At 42.7% G+C, this 27511-nt stretch overlaps 1 protein-coding gene across 7 annotated transcripts in view; it reads left to right on the forward strand.

Moving 5' to 3' along the window:
- The window catches only part of plekhh1 (pleckstrin homology domain containing, family H (with MyTH4 domain) member 1), a 133226-nt gene that overhangs the window by 78493 nt on the left and 27222 nt on the right, over positions 1-27511 (forward strand). For 5 of the 7 annotated variants that reach the window (XM_077562586.1, XM_077562629.1, XM_077562638.1 and 2 more), the window contains exon 3: positions 18700-18782. The gene's annotated coding sequence lies outside the window, so the exon portion shown is untranslated. Of the gene's footprint in view, positions 1-18699; positions 18783-24412; positions 24423-26810; positions 27329-27511 lie in introns of those variants that run through there. The other 2 variants (XM_077562620.1, XM_077562595.1) reach the window with 2 other exon arrangements.

Below are 27511 nucleotides of genomic sequence, written 5' to 3' on the forward strand. Positions count from 1 at the left end.
TGGAAAAAGCCATAAAGTTGAAATGTTTAATTTGTGGCTGATGTCCAGTGTCTTTAATGACTACACGAGGTTCGGAGGTGAAGAACGCAAGCGCTCCCAAAAGACGTTTATGAAGCCGAATAAGCTGTCCCGAAATACCCTCAGAGATTTCATCCAATATTTCTTGCTTCCGCTAATGGATGCTTGCGCCCTTCACTTTTTAGCCGCTCAAAACGGCCCTGTCGAAATCAGCCTGTTCTGGGAAGCCTCCAGTGTGTCAAGCAAAATGCGAAGCAAAAGATAACAAAATACATTTTCCACCCTTCCTGCTGTAAATGTGCTTAAATAAGTCGACCAGGGGTCAGCAACCATTTTGAAGGTGAGAGCTACTTGTTGGGTGATAATGCATGCGAAAGGCTACCAGTTTGATGCACACTTTATATGTTTTTATTATGACTAATTATTTGTGAAGACATTGATCATGATTTCTCACAATAATAAGGAAACAGATAATTATCAATATGCAACACTTTTCTCGTTTACATTTTACAAATGAACAACCCTGGAAAATCACGATGTCCCATCAGTGGTGAGCTAGCCCCAATGGGCTACTTCTGTGGTCCTGGGGGGGGCGGGGGGTACATAGTGCCAGCAAGATACAAATATTCAAGGCAAAAAAAAGAGGCCAAATATTATTGGAAAAAAAAAGGGGGGGTTCTAATACAAAGATCTTAGAAAAAACACCAGGCCAAAATATTAGCAAAAAATACAAAAAGATTGTAATCCTAATATATTTATATACAGGCAAAAAAGAAAATAAGACAAATATAATCCAAAAATATAAAAGACAAAAACACATAATTGGGGGGGAAAAATAATAAAATAAAATAAAGGCAATAAATAAAATAATTCAAATTCTAACTAGCAGTGCTAGGCTATATTCAATTTGCTATTAGCTCCCTGATGTTGACTGGTAGCTTGTTAGCTTGTTAGCTCGGAATGTTTCTGTGATGCTGGAATGGAGCGTAATGATGCGGACGGCAAGATCTGAAACATTTTAAGCTAAACGTCTCATTAACGCACAAAACCTTGCCCGGGAATCACTTCTAAGCAAACATTTCATCGCTAACGTGGTCGCTTAAGTCTTTTTATATTCCACTGCGCCGCCGTCGTTAGCGACATGGTCATTTTATAGCCGGCAACGGGATGTCGGACGGCGACAGGCGGGATTTAAACATTGAGGAGTCCTTTCACGTTATCTCGTCAAGCGCAGCAGCACCTTTTGCGCTTGTGGCGAGCGGCTAAATATAGACGGCGGCGGCGGCGGCGGCGCTTGTGGGCAAATAGTTCTCCTCATGGTAACACTCGTGCGCCCACTTTTTCCTGAACATTCAGCAGAAAAGTGGAAGAGCGACGGCCGTGTGGCCGCAGGTGGCCTGAGCGGGTAAAAGCGGCGGAGCATGTGACAGCTGACTAAGAAGCGGGATAAAGGACAAACAGGAGACAAAGGGACTTTTTCCAAGGAGGGCCGCGCACGGGAGACTTTGAGACTAGTGACGCGATAGATGTTTTGTTTCATAGCTTCTCAAGGGTAAAATCAAAGCACAAGGTTAAATCAAGGTCAAACACACAAAACACATGATGGCAGAACTTTTCCGCAAATTTCTCCCAATTTTGTGGAAATATTGAATAAACAGATGCTAAGATGGTAATTCCCTGGTGCAGATTGACGTTTATGTTAAAGAGGTCACCCAAGGTCAAAGTAAAATAAGGTCAAAATTAAACAAATGCAATGAACTATATCAAGTCATACCTCATATTAACAGTCTTGATGTTGCTATTTTGGCAATATATTTAAAAAAAAAAAAAGATGATGACATAATAGTCTCATAACTAAGTTCCCTAATTACACTAAGGAATTAGTATAAAAAAATATTTATTTGGTAGCACAGCTTTAGACCAAATAAAGCTTTAAAGAAGCTGTCAATGAAAAAGGTAAGGCCCAAAAATAAAATCCCAATTTTTTTTTTCTTTCTCTCTCTCTAGTCATTCCGGACAATTACGGATTTTAATTGATTTTAATCTAACAAACCCAACAAACATTAATTTAAAGGCTTCATTTCTTCCCAAAATAATTCCTGTGCAAAATGTTCAGACAACAATAATGTAAACTGATTCTAAATCAGTTTTAACATCAACTGTCATTTCATAGTTTGCGCTTAGCAGGTAATTGGTCGCCGTGTCAATTTTTTAGTAGCATAGCTTTTCGACACTTCAAGACTTTTAAGGTAGAGCTCAAGTGACAAAGTCAGAACAAGGTCAAACATCGAGAACACTCAAAAAGCTGTCATTTCCCACCATTTGGACCCATTGAGGGCAGAATTTGGTGCAGATTGAACCAAAGTCCAAATCAAATTTGCAATCAAACCAATTGAATCGCACCTCAAATTCTTGGTCTTGGTCAGAGCTTTTTCCGATATGTGGTTATGATGTCAACAAAGCCCAAAATGCCGATGTTATGAGGTAAAATATGTCGTTTTGGTTTGAAAATGCCCCCAAAGACTTCGTTTTCACCATGCGAGTTCTTTGGCACTTTCGACACGGTGACAGAGTGTTTACCTTGCAAGAGTGACAGCCATGACAGTCTGATGTCATCGAGGTCAAGGTTGAAAGCGGGATGGGGGGAGGGCGTCCGCAGCCTGCCGACGGGAGGACGTGACGCTTTGTCACTCCTGGTGCGTGCGTGCGTGCGTGCAGGGAAATCAGCTGACGTCTGTTAGGAGGCACGTTGTGTCTTTGTAATTAAAATGACGGTGAAGAAACTTGTTACACGGCCTTGCACAATTATGTGACATTATGTTGACAACGTAAGACACGTAAGTGTTCAGCCTACTTTTTTCTTTCTTCTCCTGTGCCATTTACACAGAGCCTTAAAAAAAAAGGGGGGAGAGGTTGCTGTGGAAAGAGTTCAAAAGCAAACAACTCAACAGTTTTTTGCCAATTGAGTAAAACGAGTGATGTTGTTTCTGAGTTCAGGTTAACGCTAGTGGTTTTTTTTTTAGGCTATTCTAAGTTAATATCTATTCAGCAATTATGGGCTTAATTTGGATCAAAGCTCATGAAAAAGGCCTTTCAAAAGAGGGTGTTGTTGTCATTTCATTGCAAAAGCAGGAACCACCGGGAAAATAATTTCTTGAAAAAGGGATAGATGGCCAAGGTCATTTATAGAGAGATTGAAAAAAGATTTAAGATTTTAAACAAAGGTTAAATAAATGGCTTTACCATGTAGGATATGTGGAAAAAGTCCATTTGAAACAACAAGGTTTTATATATATATATATATATATATATATATATATATATTTCTTTTTTTCCCCTCTAATTGTAACTAATGACAATATTCTAAATTTTTTAAACATATGTAAATAATTTTTGTCAGTTAAAAAAAATAAGGTTATATATTATATATATATATATATATATATATATTTTTTTTTTTTATTTATTTTTTATTTTTATTTAATCTAATTGTAATTATTGACAATATTCATTTTTTGTAAACATATGTAAAATTGTTTTTGGTCTTTTTAACAAAATAAATAATCAACCTATTTTGTTTTTATTTTATTTTTTTACCTTTTGTTTTACTAATATTTCCATTGTATTTGTCACACTAGGGCAGGCCAAACCCCTGAAAGGCACATGAATACTACAGTACAGTATGTACAGTAATAAAGTATATAAAATCAACGTAGAGGTACAACTGAATAGGCAAATATGAGTTTTAATGTAACATACAAGGTCAATTTTTAGGGCATTATTTGCACATTTTTGCTATTCTTGGGGCCTGCAAATTGGATTATCAATAACTGAAAACCAATCCTATTTGATCAGCCTGATGTAAGACGGGATCAATGACACACATCTTTATCAGCAAGTCACACGGTACCATTGATTCAATCTCGTTGATTAGATAACGTCGCTGGCTTGCGCTTTGTGATGCAACGTTTTAGCGTTTCGTCACATGTCCAGTGCTCGAACGGCCTGGAGTCAAGCCTTCTTTTTTCTTCTTCTTCTTTTTTTTTTTTTTTTTTTTTTTTTTACAAGCATAATCTGTCTCTCCTCGTTAAACAGACAATCAGCAAATATGTAGGTTAGTCGCAACAATACTCGGCGAACCGACTTGACCTGAGGTTTTATGAGCGCACGGGGGGCGGCTCTAAGATCTTGTGCATGCATGGAGGCGTGTTCTCACATTTCCACTGCAGGTGCCTTAACGCAGACTTTCTGAGCTAAAGTGAACTCGTTCAAGGTGCTTATGTGGCGGACGGGCAGTGGTTGGGGTTCGTTTGCAAGAGAAAAAAAAAGGTGACATTTTCAAGATGGTTTTGGCTATTTTCAGTATTGTCTAATAGTAGGATGTTTTAGGATAGGAAAGTTGCACTTCTGAGGGGGAAAAAAGGCTTATTTTCAAGAAAAATCACATTCAAGAAAAAAGTGGTATTTAACTCATTTGCTCCCAAAAACGTATAAAAATGTTTTTATTTATACGTTTTTAATGTTTTTTTTTTTACGCAACAGCAAACAGAAGGCTTTGTTGCAGCTTCTGACATGAAGAGGTCGCTTAAAGCATTGGTAGTTATCACACAAAAAACGTCCAGCGGGTGGCAGCAGAGTATAAGAGATCAACCGGGGCCATGTTGCAACGAGTGTTTTAAACGGATTTGTGAATAATGATGAAACTTAGCTATATTCTGACCCTAATTGCTGCAAAATGGAAACAGATAGAAATATATATTTTTTCCGGATGAAAGAAGAGACTCCAATTTTTTTTTTTTTGGTAGGTTCCATGTTTTTATAGCAATAGAATAGAATATTCTGTGGCCCTTGCAAAATCAGTCCAAATGCAGTAAAACGGCCGAGAGCGAAGGGGGTTGCTTCAGTGAAAATGGCTGCGAGTGAATGAGTTAAGAAAAAATGACTGGGAACCAGTTTTTCTATGCCAATCCATCCAAATTTATGAAACGATGCATGGCATAAAAAAAAAAAACTAGCCTAACACCCGCTACAAATTGATTGGCAATTGGCTAAATTCCCCATAAGAGGACTTGATGGGGCATCAGTGACACCGGACAGGTGTCCTACCGTTTGCTCCACTTACGCCCGTGTGCCCGGGGCCCGGGTGCCGTGTCCTCAGAGGTCAGAGGGTTAATGGAGCAGAGTGGCGCCGGGCGGCCGTGCCCCAAATCCTGGCTGGATTTGGTCAACAACGAAGCTGTCACTGCAGATTAATACGCTGAGGAGCCAGAACAGGCCCCGAGTGCACGGCGGGGGCGGGGGGGGGGGGGCTAATAGCTCCCAAGTCAGCCATGAAAGTGGCTGTCTTCCCCATTCTCCTCCTTGACCATAAAGGAAGAGAGGAGGAAGGCGGAGCTACTTGAGTCGAGGAGGAAAATCAAACCGACACCTGATTCTGTTGCTCCCAGTGGCCAACCGTGCTTTTGGTACCTGGGCCTTTTTTTCCCGACTTCATTCACTTCATTGTATAAAATGTTAATATGAATATTAGTAAAAACATAAAAAGTGATCTTTTTTTTTTTTGCACATGTTAATTATTAGTAGTTTTTCCCCCCTCAATTTTACTTCAAACATGTATATAAAGAAAAAAAACAGACAAAATACACAAAACATGTACAACACAACATTAAAGCAAGGTTGGCAACATAAGAAAGTTTCACAACCCAATCATGAGCTACACATTTACACGTACATGTTTGAAAAGGAGTCGGAAGAAGCATAAACGTATCAGGTCCTCCCTCTTTTAACATCCGTTACATAATAAATACAGGGATGTGATTTTTCCGCTAATTCGCGGAATTCCGCTTTTTTTTATCTCCCCCCCAAAAAAAAAATATTCAGATTTTTATTTTTTTTTTTTAGTAGTAGTAGTTCATTGTGTATGCACATGACTCGGACAGATAACATCTTCTGCTATAACAAAGACATTTGTGGTATGCTCTAATATGAGTTACTTTTCATTTGGTCATGATACAATTATTTGTTCATGAAATTTGAACTCTTCAACATTATTTATGTGTTAACTTAGTAATCACATTAGTTAGATATGATGATATTCTCAGTGATAGTTTTTAAAAGCAAAGGCAGTCCAATGTTTTTGAATGTGACTGATTTTGAGTTGACTAAAACTGCCATTTTATATGGGATAGTTCAATATACATTGAAAATTTATGCTGTTGTTTTGTCTATTTCTTTGTCATGTGAGTGCATTGAAAGTACTTAAAAACACGGAAAACCCATGAGCTCCGGGGGGCAAGGCCCCCCTTGTCCCCCCACCAGGGCACTGCCCTGGACCTAGCTGGGTGCCAGCGGCCCCCAGACCCCCGGCTAAATTTTCAGATAATTTCACTTTGGTCAAATCACATCCCTGTAAATAGGTATGTATAGTAAACAAAAAAAATGCTAATATATCTTGATTATTAATAATAATAAAAGGCTATTATAGAAATGATACTTTTACATATACATATATATACTAATGATTTATATGATTTATTTTGGGACAAATTATAGATGTACGCATTTAATGGAGATTGCGAAATTTGAATTTCCATTGTGTGACGTTCGTTGAGGCTTGGGGGCGTCATTTGGTATTTTTATCAAGCGCCAGAGAAGCCCAACCGTCGTCGCCTCTCCTCTGCGGGGGATCTTTCGGGACTTTTTCATGTCGCCAAAGAGGCCTGACAGCGTGCTCGTTGCACGGCGGATGCGCAGGGCTGGGGGCGGGGGGCAGGGGGGCTGGGGGGGTGACGGAGGGGATGTCCCCTCTCGCTCGGCATGCGGCTTTTTTTTTTGGCTACGCAGGATGTTGCGCGTCCAACAAATGCTCTGGTGCACAACAATGTGCGAATAACGCTGTGCAACCCCCAACCAACCCCCCCCCCAACACCACCACAAACGTGTTTCAAAATAATACTCTATAGTGTGCTAAAAAAAAAAAAATCGATTCTCATTTGCTATGATTGAGAATCGATATAAAATGTCCCAAAATCGATTTTATTTCAAATATCTTATCCCGTCTTGCCCTTGTTTGTGTGCGCCTTTATTGGGAGCGCTGTTCATGTTGTACACCATTTTTCCAGTGAGGGGCAGTGTGGTTTCGCACGTTCTGATACACTGTTAAATTGTAACCATATTAGAGAATAATTTTTTTATTTTTTTTTGCAGTATAGGAAGAGCGTATGCCGGCGAGTCACGTTAAGATGCTTCTCTGTATACATTCCTGAAGCGTTTTTTTTTTTTGTATGAATGGCCGTTCTTTTGAGTGACAAAAGGTAGCGTTAGCAAGTCAATGACACTCTTCATCGTGCGTTAGCCTTGAGCATGCTACGTTCGGGAAGCAAACTAAACAAAGTGTGTTTGTATTTTAAGTGTTCAACTGTGTGTCGTTTTCTTGGTTTTGTGTGTTTAGATTTCCAGTTAACCTCAACTGGAGTGTAATAAACGGCTTGGTATTTTAACAATAGTATTTTATTGTTACACCGATTAGAGTGAAGGAACACACTGCAGGAAATGAGCTCCACCGAGCGTGTCTTATGATCCTTCAAAGTAGCAAAACGGTTTCTATAGCCTTCCCCCGGTTCCGAGCCTCCTGACTATCCCGTCTCGAAGGTCTTCCTTTGACTTCATTCTTGGTTTCAACTGCGAGACCTTGTCTAAGGGCAGGTGGCCCGCCTTTCCAAATCCTCTCCAATTACCTGCATCTCCCACAGGTGGACTCCGATCCAATCTCAAGGATGATCCGTGGAAACAGGATCCGCCTGAGCTCAATTTTGAGCTTTGTGGCAAAGACGGTGAAATGTTTTTGGAATCCAGTTTGGCTTGCAACACAATAAAATGTGTAACAAGTGAAGCACTGTAAATCATTTGTGAATGTACTTGATCCACTTCATAGCGTGATTTGAAAGCAGGCAGACAAACCGACAAAGCGTGAGTCAAAGTTGCTCAGACCTCTGGTTTCACTTCCTTCCTTCTTGCAACACTACTGAGTGTCCTTTGGTAACCTCACAACAATACACTCATTTCTAAGGATGGGCGATATTGGCCTTAAAATAAATTATTTTTTTTTCTTCTCCTTTTTAATCTATTTTGCCCATTTTGCAAATAGAAAAAAAAATAAAAATGACAATCATACTTCCAAGTTTTGCTCGGAAAGAAGAAGTATGGGTGGAGCAAGAAAAATGGAAACATTGCAATAAAGTGGAGACTGAGGGCAACAAGAAAACAGGACGCTGCAGCAAATGAGAATGAAACGGAACAGAACAAAGATTTACTGTATTTCCTTCTGAGGCGATTCATCTTATCCAAGAGGAGACTAAGGGTAGCAAGAATGCCCCCTCTACCAAACCCGCCGCCTGACTATTCTGGTGCGTACGCCCATTGCAGCGGACTCAGAATCGTAACTTTGACTCTTTGACAAAACAGGAAATGAAAGAAGGAGGGGGGTAAAAATCCCTTCTTTGTTTCCTTATTAAAAAGCCTCAGGGATGATCTGAGATGAGAGGCCTTTAAAATAATCTTTTTTTTTGTCTACAATAGACCCCCACCACATTTATGCCCTCAGTCTCCACTTTATTGTTCCCCAACATTTTTTGTTGCTTGTTGTTGCACCAAATTAATCTTTGATAAAACTGATTCTCCTTGCAGTTAATACAAAAGGGCCTCTCTTGCTTGTCCTTAGTCTCCACTTTGCTGCAGTGCCCCATTTTCTGTTTGCCCTGAGTCTTCACTTCCATTTGCCCCCAGTTTCACCTTAATCATCTTAGAGGGAAATACATAAAGCCATTGTTGTCTTATGTTGTTGGTGTTTGATAACAAGTCTTTTTTTTCTTTTGCTGACCTCAGTCTCCACTTTACTGCATCACCTTTTTTTGTTTCCCTCAGTGTCACCTTTAATCAAATTAATCTACTTAAAAGTAGACCATTGTTCTCTTCTGTTTTTTTGTTATCGAAACTTGTTCTTCTTGATTCTCAATTTTTTGTTGCCCACAGTCTCCACTTTGCTGCAGTGCTCCTTCTTCCTTGTCGCCTTCAGTCTCATCTTGGATGCAATTAATCTTGTTCGAACAAAATTGATGAGAACCTCATTCTGTTCTTGTCATTAGTCTCTATTTTGCTGAATCACTGTGAAAATGTTGCCCTTAGTCTCCACTTTGCTGCAGTGCTCCTTTTTTTCTTGCCACTCTCAGTATCATCTCGGATAAAAGTGATTTCTTTGGAAGTAAATTCATGAGACCGTTGTGTTCTTTCTTGTTTGTTAGTGAGTCTTGCTCTCATTTGCTGCAGCACCACATTCTCTTGTTGCCCTTAGTCTCCACTTTTCATAAGCACTGTTTTTTGTTTTTTTGTTTTTGTAGTTTATCAAGTGGAAAGCGAGGCTAAGGGAGATACATTATGTTATACGAGACATGTCTTTGACTGATTGACGATTTTTTTGGGGGGGTGTTGTCCCACTCCCTTCTTGGAGCAGGTGCGAGCAAGATTCTTGAGGCTCATTGGTGGAATCCTGAATGATGGGAGCCATCGGGAGGTGGTGGCTAGCAGGACAGTTGGGAGCTTGTACATCCCTTTTATGGAGTCTGTCAGATTCATATTTTCTATAGCATGTGACTGATCACCGCTGCCATGCTGCTTTTTGGTGAAAAGGCAGCGCTTAACCCCACCCCCTTCCATTTTTCTCTCTCTGGACCCTCCCTCCCGATAGGCCGATGCTCCTGCGAGCGTCTATACAAGTCTGGATCCTCACAGGGTTTCCATTGTCTCCCGATCTGGCCCTCTGCCAAGAACACGGCCAGAAAACTTAAGCACAATCTTTTCTTTTGCAATGCTCGTCCCCCTCACCCCCTCCTTTCTTTTCTTCTTCTTCTTTTTTACGCCTTGCGGTTATTTACTCGCCATTGAGAGGGTGTGCGAGGGGGTGGGGGTGGGGGGTACTTGTGTTTGCTGAATCACTGATGTTGTGCGGAGGTATTTTTATCGTTGAGTGACAAGCATTCACACAGAACACAGCACATTCTGGGCTCCACCTTTCAATTGTCAAAACAATTCCACAATAGGAAATGAAAGGGAGTGGGAGGTGGGGGTTTTCTTGGGAATCCCACTCTGGGTCAGTGCTGTGCTTTGTTGCTGCCCTCAGTCTCTGCTTTGCTGTGTTGCTATGTTTTCTTGCGACCCCCAATCTCTGCTTTGTGTTTTCTTATTGCCCCCATTCTCTGTTTTACTGCAGTGGTCTATTTTCGTCTCAACCCCCCGGTCTGCATGTCACTGAAGCTCCCTCCATTTTCTTGTTGCCCTCAGTCTCCATGTGGCTGCAGTGCTCCATTTTCCTTGATGACACTGCAGCGCTCTGTTTTTTTGTCTCCAGTATGCTGCAGCACTTCATTTTTTGTTGTTGTCCCCAGTCTCCACTTTGCTGTAGCCTCTCATTTTTTGGGTGCCCACAGTCTCCTTTTTACTGCAGCACTCCACGTTCTTGTTGCACCCACCTTTTTGTTGTTTGTTAGTGTGTCTCATTCTCCCTGCTGCAGCGCTCTGTTTGTTTTGTGTCCCCCTGATTCATTTTTTTTTCAGCCAAAAGGAGGGGCCAAAAAAAACCTTGGACCAGGTTCACTCCAAAAACTAACTTTCAGCCCACCCTTCATCCTAATTTTTAAAAAGTCTCCATCCATCCCATCTATCCCGCCGTCAGCTCCGCTTCCCAGCTGCGAAGGGTGAGGCGTGTAAATCCGGGCCCCTCCGTGTGAGCGGCGGGCCCCGGAGAAAATAAATCTGTCCGGGGTTCACGGTGAGTTCAGCCAAGCCGCAACTCTCCTGCGCTCTCTCCTGTTCTCGTCCATCTCAGGAGCCGTCACTCGTCAGATCGCAAAAATTGACGCCGGTAATGTCTTCAACGACGCTCGCTCGGGTGATGTCATCGATAGCGAGCGTGGGAAGCGAGTGCGATGGTCGCCTCTAACATGTGTTGTGACTCTTCTGAGACCCATCCAGTTTCTCTGGGTTTTAGTTTCCTTTTTACGAGACATAATCCAGAAACCAGAAAGCTTCACTTCAATTTTAAGAGACGTTAAAATACACAATTAAGTCTGTGTGGCGTCAATGCTAAGTTAGCATCAACAGGTTGATGGCTCATCCCATTTGAACGCTATTGCTAACCAAAACAGCATCACTTGTGAAAACGGTATCTTTCATGACGACTAGCATCCATGATTACAACTTTTATCAGTTCTCGATTCTTTGAATGAAAACTAAAATGCCTCCCTCAAAGAAACATGTAGTTACTTCCCTTTGTTTTGCACTTTTGCTAATCAAAACAGCAGAACCTGCGATGGTATCTGGTCTGCCTGATTTAAGAATTAACGCCTCCCTCATCATGAGAATTTTTAGACCAATTAAGTGAAAGTGGATCATTTCCATCAGCGCTGTTAATATGGAACTCAAGTTTATTCTTTTTTAACAGTACATATTGCAGTCATTTTACTGTTTATACCGTCGTATTTTCATTTATTCCGCAGCCCATTTAGGCGGCCAAATAGTGGCAAACTTTTACCCGGTTGTCACAACACTGAATACAGCCTTAGTTGATGGGAATTTTAGTCAGCGTAAACAGTTTCGTCTTTATTTATCAGTATATGATGTTGGAATTCTTCTGTTTATACTCAACCCTGCAGCCTGTTGAGGCGGCCAATAAGTAAACGACTTGCCTCTGGTCGTCAATACACAACATAACCATTGTGGAAATGAACTCGAGATCTTCTCTGACAGTCGGTTTAATCAGTTCCTCTTCTTTAACAGCGCAAATTGTAGGGACTTTATTGTTTACGCATTTTCTTTTCACCCGCAGCCTGTCGAGGCAGCCAATTGGATGATTGATTCTCAAACCCTTTCTTAAAACAAACAAATCAAACTTGATTGAGAAAATTCTTAACCAACGGGGGTGCGAGTCCCGCCACGACAAACACAGTCAAACAGGCTTGATCCCAATTCCCTAATCCAACGAGCACTAATTTCATGTCGCATCCTCCGATGGTGAATGCCCGTCTTGTGTTTGGCCCGGCGTGACCCCTTGACCTGCGTCCTTCATCCCCGTCGGCCCCCTCCTCATAAGCCCCCCCCCCCCCCCCCCCCGCGCAACAGGACAAACTGCAGGCCCCCCTAATCAGCTCATTTGGAGCAGATCAATGGCACTGATGACAAGGGCCCGAGTCCAGACTGTGGCCCAAATGAGACCCGAACAAAACACCCTTCTTAAGCGAAGGCCTTGGAGCAAATGACCCCCCTCCCCCCCCTCCCAAACCCACAGGTGAAAAGGTCAGGAGGTTGATGACCCGAGGTGGGGGCGGTTCGGCGAAAGAGGTGTCCGAGGCGGAGAGGGCGGCGGAGGGTGGGGTAGGTTGAGATGGGGGGGGGGGGTCTGTGGTGTCCCTGCTGGTGGGCCAGCTGAACAAACAGGCGAGGGGGGAACAAGGCCGGACTTGAGAACTGTGAACCGTGCGGGCCAACTTTCAGAAGAACGCGGACAGCACTGCCGGCGACACTGACCCATATTCTTCTGCGACGAACGCAACACACATACCAGAGTGCCGCTGAACCCACACACACACACACACACACACACACAGTCAACAAGTCTGCGGAGGGGTCGCATGGACACACAGAAAGTCTTGTGTCACAATGTTCTCACGGGGCCATCTAATGACATCCAATTCACTGTCAAAGAGGAATCAACAGAACAATGCATTGATTATTCAAGTCGGCCGTGTCCAATACGGTGACATTATGAAGCCAAAAGCTTTAGAAGCAGTTCTGCACCGCTGAGAATAGACACAAGCATGACTAGAAAAGTACAACTGGTCGCCGCTTTCATAAAGATAAAAAAAAAAAACGATAATGCAAATTTCAATGTGAAAGTGAAAACTGAGGGCAGCAAGAAAACAGACATAAAGTGACTGCGTCAGCAAAGTGGAGATTGCGGGTGACATAAACATATCGCTGCGGAAAAGGGACAATTGGATACAGCAGAAGAAAAAAAAAAAAGACTTTTGCAGGAAAGTGGAGACTGTGGGCAGACAAAAAAAAATCAGACTGCTGCAGCAAAGTGGATACTGACGGCAGCAAGAAACCAGAGCCCTGTAGCCAACAGGAGATTAAGGCCACAAAAAGTGCAGATTTAGGGTCATAAAAATAGACTGATGCAGCAAAGTGGAGACTGAGTGTCGCCCCAAACAGACTTTTGCAACAAAGTGGAGGGCAACAAAAAATCAGACTGCTGAAGCAAATTTCCGACTAAGGGCAGCAACAACACATTGCTGCAGCAAAGAAGGGATTGGAGGCAGCAAAAAAAAAAAAAAAAAAGACTTGCAGAAAAGTGGAAACTAAGGGCTTTGAAAATTGGATTTCTTCAGCAAAGTTGAGATTGAGGGCAGCAAAAAATGATTGGTAGAGCAAAGTGGAGGCTGACGACCCAATAATGTTGCAAGAAACTGGACATTAAGGTCAGGGAAAATGGCTGTTGCAGCAAAGTGGAGACTGCGGGCAGCAAGAACACTGAGCATTGTGGCAGAGTGGAAACTGTGGGCAGTAAGAAGACACACCCCTGCAGCAAAGTGGAGACTGAGGGCAGCAAGTCAGTGTTGTACAGCATCTAAATAGAGACTGTGGGCACCTTGAAAATAGAGGGCAACAAATATAAGACTACTGCAACAAAGTGGAGACTAAGGGCAAGTAAACTGGCAAAAAGGTGGCCAAAGTAATCCTTCTTAATCCGTCCTAAAGTTAAACATACTCCTGCTAACTGTGGCATTGTCTTTGGAAGTGGACGCTCCTTGGCGGTGGTAATAATTTTAATGTGTGGGAGCCTGTGTTGAGGCGTGAACGGGAAGTACTTCTGCTGCTTGCGTCTGATGGTGTGAGACGGGATCCCTCGGTCCTTCGACATCCCCACCGCCGAGCTCCACCAGACCCTCGCTGGCAGGGACAAGAAGAAGAAGAAGGAGGAGAAGAAGGAGGCCTCTTGTGGATGTCTGTCTTCAATCAGCCCCTCGAGCCCCCCCCCCCCCACACACTTCACCCCCCCCCTTCCCCCCCCACCACCCTTCTAATCCACACCACATGGATGACAAAACCGTGAGGAATTAACGGGAAATGATTCGTACTGAACGAAAGCTGCGCAGGAACACGTACTCCATAGCTTTTTGAGCACTCCCCCCCCCCACACCCCCCCTCCCCCCACCCACATTCGCCACCACGCCCCGTCCATTGTTTGTCCACTTTATAAATCATCCATGCCGACACCTGATACCTGATCCCATTTGTCACCCGTGTTTACGTCTGAGACGGGAGGCTAACCCCCCCCAGGGGGGGGGGGGGCGGGTGCTGCCGGGACGGGAGCGGGCCGCCCTTAAGGAAACGCAAGTTTCATCACGTCCCTCAGAGAGAGACGGCGGCGGACTCAAGGAATGAATTTGTTTCATTTCAAGTTGGACAATAACAACGTAGTTCTGAGCTTACACGATGCGTTTTCCTGCGCCGTCTGGGGCGTTCTTGATCGTTCTCATATATATATTCTTTTTTTTTTTGATGGTTCTGTGGGGCGTAATTAAATCACAGCGGGAAATTATTAAATGATTAAAAAGAGCTTATAAAGTAAGGCATTAATAACGGTTTTGAATGTTTTGGTGGACATTATAAAAGCTGCCATGCTGGACCTCATTCAGTATTTTAAAAAGCTCTTTTGGACGTTACGCCATTAAAAATGCTTCAAGACAAGAAACCGCTCATCACAATGTGGATTTTTATAAATGAACAATGTTGGTAATATGTTAATTAATCCTTTCCGTCAAATAAAACCTTTGCTTCGGGTCAACTGGGATTATCCTGCAAAAAAACTTGCTCCTTTCAAAAAACTGTTCCTCAAAGAAAAAAAACTTAAATATTACAGGACTGTTCATGTAGTTTGGACGGCAGCGCATATAATTCATCTTACACCCAAACCCACTCACAACATTGGGATAATCCACTTTTCGACTCAACTCTCGGTGAACTTGCCCGAACTGAACCGGAGTTTCCGAGACACCGGGTCTCGAGCCCGGGAGGGGTGGCGGTCCAGGGTTTTACCAGACTTGCCGGGTGTGACACGGAAAGCTCAACACGCCCGCTAAGGGAGCGGCCCGGCTGTGAACCCGATGGCCCGGAGGTGGGAGGTGGGAGGTGGGAGGTGGCAGGGTCAAACGGCAGATAGCAAGTAGAACTGGAAGACTTCAACACTTGTTTACCCAACGTCGTCAATCAACCCGCAGCGGTTGTGCCGAAAGACCCGTTCGGAATCCGGCCGGGAATGCGGTTGTTTCGCTTGTACAATTAAAAGATAATGCGAGGATGCAAATTGTGGTGGAAATTGCGTGTGAATGCTGAAAAGCTGAACTGAAATGCTATAAAATTCATTTAGATGAATGTCAGACTCAGAATGATTTGAATTGGTTGAGAAATGCGGTCTGAGGAGGTCAAGTTGTGACGTATTTATTCATTTGAGAGTTTTGTTGTGAAAATTTGAAGATGGAATGGTTTGAATTTTTCTGAATGGAATTAGTTTCCAAGATGTTCCGAAAGACGGGAAATCTTTTTTTGTTTTTACTGTTTTTTTTTAACATCTGATTCACTTAAAGGTATTTTTGTGTGTGTGAATAATGCAGATTTTTGGGACAGGTATGAACTTTTTGAATGTGGAAAGTAATTCCCACCATTTTGTGAATTTTATGAATCTTTTAACGTTTGGATGGTTCGAATGGGCTGAGAAATGTGGAAGGAGAAGCGTGGCAAAGAAACTTTTTTTTTTTGCGCAAAATAACTTGCTCTTCGATATTCAGACGATGCAGATTTCCCTACTCGAGGCTGCTGTCATGATTGAATTCATCAAGGTTTAGTCACTTTATTAAACTCGAGTTTGTTTTCCCCTTTTCGTGGACCAGATTTTTTTTTCTTTTAAATAGTCCAGGCACACCCGTGCAGGACCTCCGAGGGGTTAGGTTTTTTCTCTTCTACCTTTCGGTTGGATTGAGTGACGTAGTCTTGGCACGCTCGAGCAGCAATTAATCCCATGGGTGCGTTTATTTTAGTTTTAGTTCAGCTACCGTGCAATTAGCTTCCTCCTTGGGTGTGTATTAATTTGGGTCAAGTTAACTCGTCTAGGCACGCTCAAGCAGCACTGGCTACTCTTTGATGCTAGCACCGTTTAGTTAAGTCCTTAAGTTTGATCAAATCTCCAGTTAGTTTTCCCTCTCGTAGTGATCATTTGGTAAGGTCTGAATGGAGCATCTTGTGCAGTTTCTGCTCAACTTTCATGTCAAGAGTACTTTCAGGTGCACACACTTGAGTTACTGTAGTTTTAATCTTGAGTTAAGTAGTCTAGGCTTCCTCAAGCAGCGGTGCCGACTCAACGTAGTGCCCTTTGGCTTGTCATTTAAGTTTGAATCCAATTCTAGTGAGTTTGGCCCCTGCTCGTGAATCGTTAGGTCGGGTCTGAGCGCAGTTACCGTGGTCGACCCTTGAACCCAACCAAGAACACGAGTATTCCGGGCGCGCTCAAGCAGAACTTTCTGAGGAAATGTTCCTTCTTTCTGTTAAGCAAAACAAAAAAGTGCCAAATGTGTAGTTTCACTTCCAGTTTTCCAGTTCATACTAAGTGAAAAGGAAGTCAAATGCGGGCCTCCGTCGCCATGGTTACGTGCCTATTAACAGGGGGGGAGAGAGAGAGAAAAGCCAGCGTTGCTTGTCTTGGAGCGATGAGCCACCAAAGACCGCAAAACCGTCATGAGCTGCGCAAGCATAACAAAAGTGGCGCCTGGAAGACATTAACCCAGAAAGACTTGCAACAATGCTAATCGGGACTCCTGATTGCCTTTCACACAGAACAACCACTCAGAGAAAAGCCAGGGTAACAAGCAGAGTGAAAGGGGCCCATGAACGCTAAACGTATTCATTTCCGGGTCGGCTTTGTCAACCATTGCTTTGGTAGTGCCTTTCACGCTGAACGGCGATACTGCATTTGACAGACAGGGTGGAAGGGGGTGTAAATGCTAAATGTTTAGGGCTCACAAATTCCCTCACAGTGGCTACCTACAATGGTTGGACTTTGTTCCACTTAGTCTACGTTGCTGCCTTTCACACAATAAAGTCAATGCCGAGTTTGGGAATTTTCAGATCCACTTCATAACCTGTTCCCATCCGCAGGCAGTGTGAAAGGGGCTGCAAATGCTAAAGCTTAAGGCTCACATATTTCTGCACAGTGGCTACCCAGAAATTCTGGAAATGTTTAGGTCCCGTCCCAATCCATTTTGGTGTTTTTCCACACAGAACATAGATGCCGGTTTGACAGGCAGTGTGAAAGGGGCCACAAATGCTGAAGCTTAAAACTCATATATTACTGCACATACGCTGGCTCAGGAGCCTGGAATTTCTCAGGTCACCTTTGTCCCCTGTCCCAATCCAGGTTGGTGCCTTTCATGCAGAGCAGTGATTTGATAAGCAGCCTGAAGGAGGCTACGAATGCTTACCGGTAATCGGAATTCTTGCACATTTCTGCATAGGGACTTCCTCTAAAGCCTTGAAATTGGTGGGTCAACTTCATCCTTGGCCCCTCTGGGAAATATACAGGTCCATCACGGCCCCCTCATTCTGTCTGTGCCTTTCACACAGAACAGCAACACCACGTTTGACAGACAGTGTTAAAGGGGCGACAAATGCTAATGTCTAACCCTCATAAATCTGCTCAGTATGTATGCCAAAGCTTGGAAATTGTTCACTGTGCCCTCCCTGTTCCTTGTCAGTGCCTTTGACACACAACCGGAGGCGAGACAAAAAAACAGGGTAACAGGCAGCGTCAAAGGGGTTATGATTGCTAAATCTGACGTCTGGAAATTTTGCAGGTAGACTTAAGCCCTCCCGTTCCATAAAGGTGCCTTTCACACAAAACCACCACACCGGCTTTGGGAGACAGTGTGAAAGGTTGTGCAAAATGCTGATGTTAAAGGCTCACACACACTTCTACATGCATTCCAGCACAGCGGATAGGCAGATCAAAGCCTGTGGGGGGGGTGGGGGTGGCCGGGTGGGGGGGGGGGTGGGGCAGGGGAATCCACCTTCACATAAACAAGGGGATCTCCTTACCCAAAACAAGGAGGCTGCGGCGGAACAGGGGGGGGCACAAAGGGGGTATTTGTAGGGGGCGTGCGCACGGAAAAACATGTAACGTGGGCGGAAAAGGTAGAGGCAAAACATTCATTAACTCTTAATTACAACCTGTGCTCACTTTTTTTCTTCAAAACAAGCCACACACACACACACACACGCACACACACACTTACCGCAGAAGTGCGTCAGTTACTTCACGTGCCTTTGCATGACGTCATGCTCTTAATTTAGCCCATCTGCCAGATACAAATTGCTGTCTGAGTCTGCGTGCTGATCAAGTTGATCTCCAGGCTACATGCTAAGCTAATATCTCATTGGCAATCTTGACATGAGCTTCTCTCCCCTGCCATCCACAAAAGCCAAAGGAAAAGCAAATGATCGAAGTCATGTGGGACTTATCGACAGCACATGCAGCAAATGTTTACAGCTGACACATTTTGTATTGCGCTGTGATTTCAGGTGTTGCCATCCAGAGGCTGCCTTTGCGTTTGCGGCCCTCACCTGAGGAGGCCAGCACAGAGCACAAGTGACTCCTAGTGGAGGTACGTAGAACTACACCACTTTAAGACTTGGGTTGATTTATTTATTTATTATTATTATTATTTAGGTAAGTTGAGGATTTACAATGTTTGTTTGTTGGTTTAAAAAAAAAAAGCTATTGTGGAATTGTCATTTAGTTTTCCATTTAATTTCATTTCATTTAAAAGGGACAATCTTTTTTTTTTTCACATTTTAAGAATACTAATTTATTTGTTAAGGATTTCCATCCCATGTTCCTTTATTTACCTGAAATATTTAATTTAGATAAATTTAGGGATTTTAACATGAAAGAAACCAGATAAATGACGTCGCTCCTTTAAGTCATGAGTTTTATATTGATCTTTTTTTTACATTTTCAGTGAAGAATATCCAGATTTTCCGTTTTATACTTTATGTGGGCCACAAGACTGCAGAAAACAAGCAACTAATGCACAACTCTAACTGTATATTCCACGGATAGCCAACTTGGGTCACGCCATTGAGACGGACGGCACTTACATAACATGCTAGATTTGGACATCAAATAGCCCGATTGAGTGCACCGAAACCAATCAAATTCTATGTTCCCCCATGAATGGGATGATGATGATGATGATGATGATGAAGAAGTCTTGGTAGTTGCGCTATTTCTGTCTAAATGTCATACTAGACGAGAGTATGGGCTGATTATTGGCCCTCGGACCCTGGGCCCAGAGACCAGAGCATTGGACCTGATAACTAAGGCTAAAGTTTGTGCTAACATAGACCTGGACCTCAAGTATGCACCTGGGCATGGATCTGGACCTGAACTAAAAGAGTCCAGACCTGGATCACGAAGACTAAGACTAAGCGTGCATGTGATCCTGGACCTGAAAGGAAACAGGAAAACCGACTTGAGTTTCAACTAGGGCATCGACCTGGCCATGAAATACAAGCAGGACATGGATCGAGACCAATGTATGGATCAGGGCGCAGAAAAACTAGAACGAGGACCCAGACATGCACCTGGATCAGAGTAACTAGATTAAGAACCAAGGTATGGACCCTGACCACAAAGGTTAGTATGAAGACCAGGGCAGTGATCTGTCCAAGACTCAAGAAATTGATCTGGACCACAAAGACATAGTCCTTGAACACAAAGACTAGAGTTTTGATCAGGGCATGGACCCCCAAGACGAGATTGTGGATCAAGGTTATGAACCTGGATTTGAAAGCCAAGAGTATGGTCAAGAACTTCTCCTCAACGACTAGAGTTTGGATTAGAGTGTGGACGAGGACCCAGTCACGAACTTGGTCACAAAGGCTCAGGGTGGACTAGGGCAAGGACCTGGAACTGAAAGACCAGAATCCACACATGGACCTGCACCTCAAAGACTACAATATGGGAAAAAAAATCATTGTGATTACAAATCTCTCATCCAAGAGTGTCAAATATATACAATTTAAATAATAAAATAAATCCTGCTTAAGGTTGCTACTTTTACACGAATTTTCGTCTATTGCGGAGGTTTCTGGAACATCAACGAGGACCCGACTGTTTTTTGTTTTTAAACAATACGGCACTATTTTTCTTTCATAAAAACATGAAAAAAAAATGGTGGTGCACATCTGTGATCCAGATGTTCTACGTGCTAACCCGGCTCAGGATGTTTTGGATTCCCGTGCGTGGAACATGTGGGCCGGGCCGGGCCGGGCCAGGTCGGGCCGGAGGAGCCTCCGTTGGGAGCCCGAGCTCCGTCTGGCTTGCGTGGAGATGTGTTTTTCCTCCCAGGGCCGGTTCAGTCTCGGTCTGGCCGCAGGGGGGGTTCGGGCACGTCCGCTGGTGTCCAAACTCAGGCCAGATGTGAGGGAGCTGAATCAGGTGGTGGGAGGGGAAAAAAAACGCTGCAGGGGTGGAGACACTGCGGTCCCCGTGTGGAGGTGCGGCTCAACGTAACAGAACGAGGTGAAGGTCTAGATTTGGGTTTGTGACTGAGGCCCGATGAGCTACAGCTCTTAAACTAGGGCAGGGTTCATCCAGACTGTTTTCCATGTCTCCTTCACTCAACACAGGTGTTTCAAACGACCAGCTAATCAGCAAGCTCTGCATGAAGCCTGATCACGATCCTCAGCTGTGTTGGCTGAAGGAGACATGGAAAACAGGCTGGATAGGGGTACTCGAGGACCAGGGTTGAGAACCACTGCTCAGACAATAAAGTCCAAAGCCGTGTCCGTGTCCACACCGGTTCTCTTGTGTCTAAAGTTTAAGACCATGTCACTATTTGAATATTTGAGGTCTAGATCAATAAAAATACTTAAAAGCTCCAGGTCTAGGATCCTCAGCTGTGTTGGCTGAAGGGGACATGGAAAACAAGGCTGGATAGGGGTACTCGAGGACCAGGGTTGAGAACCACTGCTCAGACAATAAAGTCCAAAACCGTGTCCATGTCCACACCGGTTCTCTTGTGTCTAAAGTTTAAGACCATGTCACTATTTGAATATTTGAGGTCTAGATCAATAAAAATACTTAAAAGCTCCAGGTCTAGGATCCTCAACTGTGTTGGCTGAAGGGGACATGGAACCCAGGCTGGATAGGGGTACTCAAGGACCGGGGCTGAGAAACAGTGGTCTAGAGCAGTGGTGGGCAAACTCGGTCCTCGAGGGCCGGAGTCCTGCAGGTTTTGGAGGTTTCCCTGCTCCAACGCAGCTGATTCCAATCAACAGGATCGTTATCAGGCGTATGCAGAGCTTGCTGATGAGCTGATCATATATCAGCTGTGTTGGAGAAGGAGACTCACCCCCTGGACCAGAGCAGTGGTTGTCAACTGCGGTCCTCGAGTACCCCTACACAGCCTGATTTCCATGTCTCTCTTAACCAACACAGGTGATTAAAACGATTAGCTAATCAGCAAGCTCTACATGAAGCGATCCTCAGCTGTGTTGGCTGTGGGAGACAGGGGTACTCCAGGACTGGGGTTGAGAAACATTGGACCTGAGCCTGAAGTTAAAAGAGGACTGAGATGGATTTTGACCTCAAAGACCATGACATTGACTTGCGCCTTTGAAACATGGTTATGAACTGGATCATTTGTCCCCCACAACAACCACCCCCCCCTCCCCCCCAGGTTTTGGTGCTAGTCATGAAAAAATGCCACGAAGCTAAATAGTAACAAAATTGGGTGACTAAAGATAATTTGGTTTAAGAGGCAAAAATGTTTTGCTCCACTTTCTGCTCCGTGTCAAGGTCTGATAGTACCTTGCTTGATTGATCGGTTTTTAGCGACTTTAAAAGTGGAAGAATGTCAAACGGGCTCTTGGCGACATCGCTTCTGGTCCTAGTTCTCATGAGAACCATCTTACCGTTGACCCGCGTTGTCCACAGCTGGCCAAGAAAAAACTGATTTCAAGCGGACACAATCTGCCACCTGCTCCTGCGGGTTCGTGGACCCTCTCAGGATGCTTTGGTGTGTGTGGGATGCTTTAACACACACACAACTGACAGAGCATTGGGGGGGGGGGTGGGGGGGGTGTTCATTGTCTTCCAATCAGTCTTGAGAACCAGGACGCCCTCCGATCCTTTCGTCCGGTTGACCGGGCAGCGAGGAGATAGCGACCGTGGGGGTTGGAAGGGGCTTTGATCACGCCGTCCGTTGCTCAATGGGACGTGGCGTTGAAGGGCGAGGGTCCGGGCGGGGGGTCCTACGCTGGAGAGAGTGCTGGATTGTCTCAGGGACCTTTCTGTCGCTCACCCCCACCAAGAAGCTGATGGCGAGGTTGCAACCTTTTGCTGGCTTGGTTGACGGGGGGCCGTCCTGGAAGCATGTTTCGCGCCCCCCCCCCCCCCCCCCCCCCTGCAACGGCCTCCTCTCTTTTAATCCAAACCATCAAAGAATTTGGGTTGTTAGCACAGGGGTGGGCAGAGTGTGGCCTGGGGGACATACACAACGCCCAAACCATTCTTTAACCCGGCCCCTATAATATTGGTTCTATACAGAGGATACAAAATACAGATTATATTTCTACATATTTTGTGCCACTGTTTGTGTTTGAATTTCCGTTGCTTAAAGGGTGATAACACTTACATAGGTGCTATATGTTAGCCCTTTCTTTTATGGTGTTACCCATTATGTGTTAGCATTAGCTTTAATAATATAATATTTATATATATATATGTATATCAGGCGATTCAAAATTTTAACTCACGATTAATCCCAATTTTAATTTTTGTTCCAAATGCACAATAAAGTATTTTTTTCTAAGTTTCATACTCTTGTTAACATAAAAGTGGAAAAAATGTTAAACTAATAGAAATATGGCCGCATCTTTTAGTCATTAATACAGTAATTTAATAATAATTAATAAAATTGAGTTAAAATTAAAAAGACGTACTGTAAAAAAAATGTGTGCAATATTTATTTTTTATAATCATTAAAGTTGTACGGGATACGTTATGTTAATAAGAAAATGTTTTGAAACAGAACAAAAAACAAACAAACTGGCATTTAAACAGGGCTGTGTAGACTTTCTATATCGACTAGTAATAATATATATGATAATGAAGAGTGATTCATCATTCAATGAGAAATCTCTTTTTCCTGGTAACTTTTTTTCAGCCGTTGGAATTGTTTAAAAAATGATTCATTTGACTTTGTGTTATGTTCATTCTATTTTGTGCGTACTCTGGCGGCCTCTAGTGGTCGTCCTGGGAATGATAAATATTTTCCTACATTGTCCAGCAGAGGGCAGCATGGGACTGAATTTATTGCGTGTGTGGTGCCGACGTTGATAAAGACTCGCCCATTTTTTTTTTTGATAAAATCAATAAATACATTTATAGCTTAAAACTGCTCACGACTAGCATGACATCTATGAAGTTACAAAATCAAAAAACATTTTTTTAACCAAAATTAAGACTCTTACATTGTATTAATTAAACATTTTTTTAACGAAAATCACATAATGTTTACCCTATGCTATTCCTACTACTTTTTCCATTGTATCTATATTTTTAAACTTTAATAAAAAGAAAAAAAGAATGTAGAAATCACAAAATTTTGTTTCTGCTACTTTTCTAAATAAAGTAAAAAATCTCATAGTGACAGTTTTTTCTATAAAAAAATAGAAGCAAAAATCTTATTATATAATTAAGTATTATTATTATTATTATTATTATTAAATATTATGTAATTTTTTAAATATACTTTTTGCTTTAAAGAAATTCATTTAAAATCACAAACGGTTATTTTTCCTGCTTCTACTTAAATAAACAATATAAATATATATATATGTTAGTGCCAATACGATCGAGGAAGACATTTGACGAGCAGCCCAAATGAATGTTTTGTTACGAGTGTTTTACGGTGGAAAAAGCCCTGCTTGTGTTTGTTTCACCCCCCATGTGCTAACAAGACTTATTAAGTCCCTTTTGCTTCTCATTTTCCCTTTTGGCTTCCTCCGCGGCCTCCGTGTGTGGTCCATTTTGACGAGCAGCGCCCCAACCAAGAACCACAGCCAAGGTCAGGCCGCTTCCTCTCCTCCTCACCATCTTTAGACAGAGAACTTGGCGAGAGTGCGCCTCTGCTGGTGGCAGCTGAGTTCTGCATGACAGGACTTAAAAATAATTTTTCCTATGGAGCCACGCATGTGTAAAGGACATTATGGGAGATGTGTGCGTATAACTCATGGTGAGTTGTGGTAGCGCTAGGTTGTAAATCAAGCTGCTGACAGGAGCGTTGCAGGCTGAGGCCTAAATCACAAAATCCACCAAGCGATGACTGTTGAGCATCTTATTTTTATTTCTAGCGATTTCAGTATTGCTATCGGTGAGTACTCGAAAGTGAAAACTGGTATCAAGGATCGTGAGGAGTGAAATGATACCGTGATACAATTTGTGGTGCCCTGAGATACGAGTGACCCGACGTGCAACGTTTTCAAGATACGAGCCGGCCTCAAAGATGTTTAGTGCCACTTCCAGATTCATTTGACTGTCAGACCAATTTTACACACTGTGTATTTTAAAGCTAACTCATAGCTTAGCCTTTAGTCTGCTAGCTTAATGCTAAGGCTAGCACATAATGGGAAAGGCATATATTACAAGGTGGGCAGCAGCGGTGACAAATCCAGGTCCAGAAAGTAAAAACCCTGCCACCGTTTGGCTTTAGCCCCCGATGCTAGCTAGCTAGCTCCCTAAAAGGTAAACAAGCACCATGGGAGCTAGCTAGATAGTTAGCTAGCTAGCACCTTGAATGATGCAATAATGCTTTGACATAATGAGTCAGTGATACAAAATGATCAAAGAAAACCGAGCGGAAAAGGTGACGATCTGGTGAATTGTTCCGATGACAGCGCGATAGAATGATCCAGAACGATAAGGAGCTAAAATTGATGTGGTCGACTGGAGTGTTTAAGAATATCTTGGAGAGAAAATGTGCCGCCAAGCCCGAAAACCGCCAGACCGCCATTGTTGGCTGTTGTCTGCGTGTGGTTTTAGCTGTGAAAATGAAATGAAAACGTCCACGTTCACCCACTCGCTACAGATAAAGTTTTTTTTTTTTAAAAAAAGGAGAAGAAAAAACTGCTTATAATGTGTGAGTGCGCATTTTTTATTTGAAAAAAGTCACTAAATTGTTTCCTTTTTATTTACTTTTATGACATTACTGAGAAGAAAATTAATAATTTTGTAAATAATAATAATTCTTATTATTTTTTTATTATTATTTATTATTAACAATAATGTTATAAATATTTTTTGCTAAAATAGGAAAATATCCTCAGCATTTATAATTTACCCCAATTTTTTTATTTATTTAAGATTTAAAAAGGGGGGGGATTGTTTACATACCATAAAAAAGAAGTCATAAAGCATTTTTTTTTACTACTTTACACTTCCATAAGTGCAGCGTTTGAGCTTGACAAGCAGGCAGCGTGATTCATGCGTTTGTTTTGACACCAGACGTCTGTTTTTACATTCACGTGGAGATAAACTCTCGCTACTAGCTCGCCTCAAATGTCCGTGTGTTGCATTGTGAGAGAGCAAATATGGGAAAATGACCACAAGCAAGTGTGGTGTTTTCCGTTATTGTATGGAAAAATGTTTCTCTGTCGTAGTTCATTTGATTGCATTCACTGACTTACAGCTTGAGCCGCTGAGAACGAGAGTGGGCTAACTCCACGTTTGCCATTTTGTCATTTCTCGTTTTATGGGCCTGAATAAAAAGTGGCGAATTTATATTTTGGTGATTTTTCAGAACAATACGAAAGCATACTACGTGCCCACGTAAAATATATCATTTTCGGTAAGCGTCAAGACCTGTGGTCTGATGAGACCAAATTGCTGTTCATGGTAGTTCACTTATTTGGTTCAGATTTTTATTTGGGTCCACAACTCATACATTGTGGGGTTGACCATAGGTTGTATTAATAATAATAACAATAAAAACATTTATTTGTAATGCACTTAACATTTCAAGAGAAATCTCAAAGTGCTACTGTGGCAAGTAAAAAAATGATATATATATATATATATTGGTGTCAGGTGATTAATATTTTTAATTGTAATTAATCGCCTGACTTCAATAGATAACTCATGATTAATCGCAAATTTTATATCTGTTCTAAATGTACAATAAAATGTACAATAATTTTTTTCATAGTCCTGTTAACATAAAAGTGGGAAAAAAATGTAACTAATAGAAATGTGGCTGCATATTTAACTCATTGATACAGTGATTTCATAATTTCTAAAATTGAGTTCAAATTAAAAAAAGATACTGTACTGTAAAAAAAAAGAATGTGATATTGATTTGTGTTGAGATCATCTTTCTGCCACTAGGTGGCATAATTGCATTTGTAAGACGGTGACAGCGCAGTGCATTTTTCTTCTCATATTAAGAGCTACCTAATCTTTAACATGAAGTAACTTGTGAAATTCTGCACATTTTGACCCCAGTCTCCACAAATATATGCATTATTATCAAATTCATTACTGCTAAATTTTGACGTGCACGCGTCAGCTGCGTTGCGACTGGAATCCCCCCAGTACAGGCTTGCCAAGTAGAGGGCGGTCATTAATTGCGTGTGAAAAAAAATTGTGGCGTTAAAGGAACTTTAAATATTAGATGATATTGCATCAGTTTTGCGGAGGTTTAATTGAATAAAATAAAATAAAATAAAAACGTGTAATTGCATTGAATTGTGAGTGAAACAAAAAGTGTGTTTACATCCCGTGGGAGCAGCCTGCCTCGAATGCAATATCCTGCACAGCAGTGGGAGAGTGGGAGGGCCCAAGAAGAAGAAGAAGAAGAAGAAGAGGGTGAGGGGCGACTCCTTGCAGAAACCCGATCCCGCTTTGGGCCCTTTAAAGGAAGATGGTGCGCTCCTTGAAGGCCAGGAGGAGCGTGTGCGCGACTGCTGTGAAGTGTGCGTGCGCGCGGCCAGCCCACACGGAGAGGCGAGCACGGCCGGGCCAGAGCGGTGGCTGCCGGGAGCTCCCATCCAGAAGAAGAAGAAGAAGAATGAATGAGCGGACACAGGCGGCGCTTGTGGACGTTGTGAGCGTGCGACTGTGAGTGGAGTCAAAAGGCAAGAAAAGGTAAAAAAAAAAATGGAAGCAAATGCTTTGCCGCATGTCTGTTTGCACGCATTGTCGTGCACGTGCAAACGGTTTATTTATACTTTCTTGCTCTCTATTTGCTCGACTGCACCTTGGCAAGAAAAAGAAATGTGTTTTTGTACTTTGCTTCAAAGAAAAACAATTGTTTTCTTTTTCACCTAA

This window comes from Vanacampus margaritifer, chromosome 1, assembly GCF_051991255.1.
Source record: "Vanacampus margaritifer isolate UIUO_Vmar chromosome 1, RoL_Vmar_1.0, whole genome shotgun sequence".
In the NCBI taxonomy this organism is placed as follows: Eukaryota; Metazoa; Chordata; class Actinopteri; order Syngnathiformes; family Syngnathidae; genus Vanacampus; species Vanacampus margaritifer.